The sequence below is a fragment of the Convolutriloba macropyga genome, unplaced genomic scaffold, assembly GCF_964194025.1.
Source record: "Convolutriloba macropyga unplaced genomic scaffold, txConMacr16.3 SCAFFOLD_1972, whole genome shotgun sequence".
In the NCBI taxonomy this organism is placed as follows: domain Eukaryota; kingdom Metazoa; phylum Xenacoelomorpha; order Acoela; family Convolutidae; genus Convolutriloba; species Convolutriloba macropyga.
In genome coordinates, this window is record NW_027453039.1 from 25,001 (window position 1) to 31,316 (window position 6,316).

The following is a 6,316-nucleotide window of genomic DNA, read 5'->3' on the forward strand; positions in this document are numbered from 1 at the left end:
AGTAGTAGTAGTAGTAGTAGTAGTAGTAGTAGTAGTAGTAGTAGTAGTAGTAGTAGTAGTAGTAGTAGTAGTAGTAGTAGTAGTAGTAGTAGTAGTAGTAGTAGTAGTAGTGGGGGACAAAATCCAACCTCACCTCCACGTGGTGTCCCCTGGGGGTAGGTCATGTGCTGCGGCTCTCCGCTCACATGGTCGAGCTAGCGAGGCACTGGTCTTCTAGTTTGTGGCGCAACTAGTCGTATCTCAGCCTTCAAACACCAAAGCAATGAGTACATTCAACCATGGCCCCGAGTCCCGGGTAAGGGGTGCTAAGAATCTCCCGAGGAACCAACTCAGAATTGCAACTTTAAACGTCAGAACACTGACCCAAGCCGGATCTTTAGAGGCTTTGAAAATGGATCTGGCGCAATACAAGTTGGATATTCTGGGAGTGCAGGAGACGAGATTGCAGGAGCAAGAAATTGATCTCGGAGACCACAAGCTCTACCTGTCTGACTCGTGGTTGTCTGGTGTAAAGTCGAGACAAGGAGGAGTGGGCGTTGCTGTAAAGAAGTCATTGAGAAACAGCATCGTAGAACAAGTGGCTCTAAGTGAACATATTTGCTACGTCAAGTTCGCGGCTCGGAGGAGAGCCAATCTAGCTGTTGTTGTCTGCTACGCACCTACGAATGAAGCTAGTCTCCAAGAGAAGGATTTGTTTTGGAGTCAACTTTCAGACCTAGTTTCCAGCTTCAAACATAGGGAGCGTATTTGTGTCATCGGTGACCTCAATGCAGAGCCTGGACACCAGTTGAATGACACCATGAGCTGCAGAGGCCCGTTTGGAATGGGTGAAGAAAATGAAAACTCGGAAAAGTTGTTATCATTTTGCACTTCACACAAATTGCTCGTAGGTGGTACATGGTTCCAGCATCGACAAGTGCATCGGTACACCTACAACCCTCCCGATCCGAGTTGTCGAAAAAAGATGCTGGATCACATTCTGTTTGCAGAGAGATACAGAGGATGTCTGACGAATGTGAGGACCAGAAGAGGGAAAACCACAATTACCGATCATGAACTGGTCATTGCGGAAGTATCTATGAAACTTTTGTCTAAAAAGCCATGTTTCACGCCCAGAATCAGTTCTGCAAAGCTGCAAGATGAAACAACGCGTGACTTATTCACGCAGGAGGTCAAGTTACATCTTGATAAGAGCGGCGATTTGGAGAATACAGAGCAGTCTTGGGACAATTTTCGAAAAGCCCTGAACCAAGCAGCAGTGAAATGCCTCCTTCCGGACAAGCGAGTGAACAAACCTTGGATTTCTCCAGATTCTCTGGAACTTATCCGGAAACGAGCTGATCTACAGTTGAAGAAACACAGCAGCGCGGTGGCGTTGTTAGAGTTCACAAACTGCTGTAAGGAAGTCAGAAAAGCTCTACATGCAGACAAACGGGCATGGCTTGAACGCAAAGGCCTAGAAGTGCAGAGCTTTGCGGACAGAGGCAACTTGAAGGAGGTTTTTGGGGCATCACAGCAGATTTGCCGAAACTGGAGTCCCCAGTTGACCAAATTAGTTTCAAGCACTGGCGTCAACTTACGGACGAAAGAGGAACGACTTGAACGCTGGACGGAACATTTTAGTCAACTCCTGAATCCCTCAACATCCAGTTGCAGTACGAGATTGGATCCCGAAGAAGCAGTTGAAAGCTTGTCGATTGACCTGAGCCCAATTCGATTTGAAGAAGTGCTTGAAGCTGTCCGCAGGTTGAAGAATGGCAAGGCAAGTGGACCCGATAACATTTCCTGTGAGATGTTGAAAGCACACAAGGGTATTGTCGAGTGGCTCTGGGACATCATAGATAAGTGTTGGTCGACGGAAGTTCTGCCCGATGACTGGAAGGTAGCAGAAATTGTCCCATTATACAAGAGTAAAGGAAAGAGGTCAGAGTGTTCGAACCACCGAGGGATCTCTCTATTGTCAGTACCAGGCAAAGTGTTCGCTTCCGTTATTCTCAATCGATGCAAAGATTCAGTGGATCGCGTCTTAAGGGAAGAGCAGTGTGGCTTCAGAAAAAGCAGAGGATGCGCCGATCAACTCTTTGCGCTGCGTCAAATAATAGAGAAATCAATGGCGTTTCAATTGGATATTAGCTTTTGTTTCATAGACTTTCGAGCGGCATTCGATTCTGTCGATCGTGAGCAGATGTACCAGATAATGAAACACTATGGTCTTCCGCAAAAAGTGATAAACATCATAAGAAACAGCTATGATGGATTCAAATGTCGAGTCAAAGCCGAAGGTGAGAAAGGACGCTTATTTGATGTCAGAACGGGCGTTAGGCAGGGTGATGTGTGGTCCCCAATCCTATTCGGCCTTGTCATCAACTACATTTTGGCTAACTCGATGCATGAAGGATTAGACATTGGGAGATTGGTGGCTGACTTAGATTTTGCTGATGATGTTGCTCTCGTGGGGTCTCAGACAGTGAGGTTCAAGAAAACTTACATCGAATCGAGGCTCTTGCGGAAGCCGCTGGTCTGAAGATTAATGTGGCCAAAACAAAGAATATGGGCGTAAAATGCGACAGCCCAAATGTTGTTGCAGTGCCTAGTATCCAACAGAACGTGGAGATACTCACTGGAACACATAAAGGCAAACTAGGACTCCTGACAGAGACATCTAGCCAGTCACGACTAACCATCAGCACGGAGGTGCTGCTGGGAACGAAAAAGAAAGCGGGCTGGTTCGAAACACAAGATGGCCGGAAGCTAAGATTGAAAAGCTTAGCGGTGGCTAAGCCAGCGTTGGTAGCTTCACAACAACAATCTGCGGTAGCAGATTCAGAGTCGCTAGAAAATGAGAGTCGGTCAGTGGTGGCTGACCAAGAGTCTTTAAGATGTCAGAATTGTCAGCGGCAATTCAGTACAGTTACCGGACGCAAAGTGCACCAAACAAGATTCTGCAAAGCCGGTTTGTCAAAGAATGTCGTCGACAAGTCAAAGTTCGAGCAACTAGAGGCGAGCCTTACCTGTGACAAGTGTGAAAGAAAGTTCAAAACAGTCAATGGCCGAAAAGTTCACCAATCGAGATACTGTGGCAAACCTAAAGCAGTTGCCACACGCGTGTTTTCCTGCAAAGTACAAGATGTTCTCGGAAACGAGTATGAAAACATAGAAGCGTTCAAGTATCTCGGATCATATGTCAGCCTCAAGCATGGAGACCTGCAGGAATTCAATTGCAAACTTGCAGAAGGTAGACAACGGTTTGCTAACTTCCAAAATCTCTGGAAGAGCAAGCTGCTCAGCGTGCACCTCAAGTGCAATTTGTACAAAGCACTCGTTTTATCAGCCGTGCTGAACAGCTCAGAGACTTGGACTCTTTCGAAATTAATGGAGAGAAAACTTGAGAGTTTCCACTGTGGTTGTCTTCGGAGAATTCTACGTGTGTCATATCTGGAGAAAGCAACGAACGAAGAAATTATGTCAAGATCACGAATGCCCCAACTATCCACGATGATCATGCTCAAACGGATAAAATGGTACGGACACATCCAGAGAATGGAACCAGGAAGATTAGCCCGCAGTGCCTTCGATTGGGACCCGCCCGATCAATACGTCCATGCTAGACGCGCTCCTGGGGGGCAACGGAAAACGTGGATGAGTCAAATCGAAGGAGACTGTGTACGAAACAAAGTATGGTTCACCAGATTGCAGGAGAAAGCAGCAACCGGGTCAAAGAATGCCTTCAACAATTTCGTCGTACAGCACTTCTCAGAATAACCAAACAAATAACTCTTCTTGTTTTGTTTGTATTTGTTGCCAACCGTGCCTTTATTTCATATTTGGAATTAAAGTGTTGAAACAGTAGTAGTAGTAGTAGTAGTAGTAGTAGTAGTAGTAGTAGTAGTAGTAGTAGTAGTAGTAGTAGTAGTAGTAGTAGTAGTAGTAGTAGTAGTAGTAGTAGTTGTAGTGTTAGTAGTAGTAGTTGTTGTTGTTGTTGTTGTTGTTGTTGTTGTTGTTGTTGTTGTTGTTGTTGTATCCATAGCGATGATCGAAATTGGAACATTACTTGATACATATTGGTTTTTCTTTAATACAACTTGACAAGTTTCCGAAAAAAAAATATCATTTAGTTTGGATAGTTTGAGAAATTTTGGTTTTTAAGGAGCAGCTACAAAATTAAGGCCATTTTTATTATATTTGTTGATTTTTATTGTTTAAACATTATTCGAATTGTAATGGTGCGTTGTTTTTTAGGGAAGTTTGACCTTGTGTGTTTTGTGTTATTTGCAGAGCAGAAAGACTTCAAAACTCGTTTATTGACAGACCACAGTTAATGGCAAATGATGTCTTAACAATTTATACCTTAATGTTAGCGGAAAGGTTTTTTTGGCTTCAATGCAGTTTGTGGAAACTTTTGTGGAACTTTTGAATTATGCCTCAATTTGTTGTTAACTTGTAGTCTATTGAATCAGATGTCAGCGTCGTTTCAGCGCGTTTTTTTGTAAGAAGTGCATTGATTGCAGAAAATTTTAAATTCCAACGCATCTTCAGTTCAATTTCTTACATAACATCAGCGCCTTTTGAGTACAGTTCTAGTCAAAGTTTCGGCGTTCTTTTCAACGCATTTTGTACAAAATTTTAGCGCCAATTCAGCACATCCGCAAAAAAGTTTTTGCGTTTTTAAGGAACCGTAAAAACAATATAACTTCAGCGCATTTCTTACAAAGTTTTACCGCTATTTTAGCACATCCGTAGAATAATTTCAACGCTTTACAAAAATCAGAATGATTATGTTAGTAACCGGTTATTACGATTTACAATTTATTCGTACCAAAACTTTTAAGGCTATGTTGAACGTTTTTGGTGTGCTCTTCGGGAAACTGTGACCGAAAGAGCAATTCGCACCTATTGAAAACAGGGCATGGTAACTGAATGCTCGGTGGCTTTGATTTCCTAAGTACTTAACATAATCAAGTTATGGTGAACATGCTTTTAATGCCCGTTTTACGTTCATTCTAATGAGCTGTTTCTTGTCTTAATTGGTTTAGTATTTGAAAAGTTATTAACGATTTTCACCCCCAAACCTCCGAAAATGGCCACATGCTCACTGCTCGATCTTTAATTTTTCTTTAATCAGAGTGTTATTGTTGTTAACCAGTTAATATGACTCGCGATATTATTGCAAAAAACTCTTAAGACTGTGGTGAATGCTTGTGATGCACCCTTCGGGAAATTATAACCGAACGAGCGTTTGGTACCAATTGAAAAAAGAGCATCGTGGTTCAATGCTCATAGGCTTTTATTTCCTAAGTACTTTAGTGAAACCATTCAATGTATATATAGCTTTGAAGCTCGTTTTCCGCGCAATCTAATGAGCTATGTTTCGTTTTGATTGGTTCAGTATTTTATAATTTATTAACTATTTTCAACCCCAATTCTCCGAAAATGACCACACGCTCACTGGTTGATCTTTAATCTTTCTTTAATCAGATTGTTTGTGTTGATAAACGGTTAACATGAGTCACAATATCATTGTAAAAAATTTTTAAGACAATGGTGAACGGTTGAATTAAAACATTTGTGAGGTACGTTTAGGCAAATTCTTCAATTAATCACTAAAAATTTAATTGTCGCAAATAAACATGATCTGAATGTTTCGCAAATTTTCACTTGTTTTCAATTGGGAAATAAATTTAGTGACTAACAGCGCATTTTTCTCACGCAAGCCAGTATTCAATGAAATTGTTTGTTTAGGTCGTGAAAATTATTTGTCGGAAAATTATTCAAGATTGAATGCTGAAAATTTTATCTTTTCTTAAATTTTAATGACTGAGTTGTGTTTTAAGCAACCAAACTGCTTTTTAGAAGCTATTTTTGTGCCTCTCTAATGCCATTCAAAACCTTGAAGCTAAATTATCAATTTTTGTTGTTAATTCGACATTTTTTCTTTCACGATTTACGTCAAGTTTCGCTGGATGTCGTTTTATGTCAAAACCACAAAACATCATAACCTTAATTGCGAAGTGGGAAACAACTTCCAAGTTGTTTCCCACCTCTCCATTGGGATTTGCCGGAAAAAAAGACCTCAGATGTGGTAAGTAAGAATATTTGCAACAGATATCCAAGCAAAATCTGCATTTGCGGAGGAAAGAACTTGTTTTATCATATTGAGAAAGGAGCTTAATTTTTTAAACTTTTCCGAATTTCTCATTCAATTTATGACCAAAACAAGTGAATAATGGCATAATCTGTTGCTTTAAGACGTGCTTCTTTGGAATGGCTAGTCACAGTCCTGGAAATATTCTTTAGAACTGTTATTTAATCATGAATG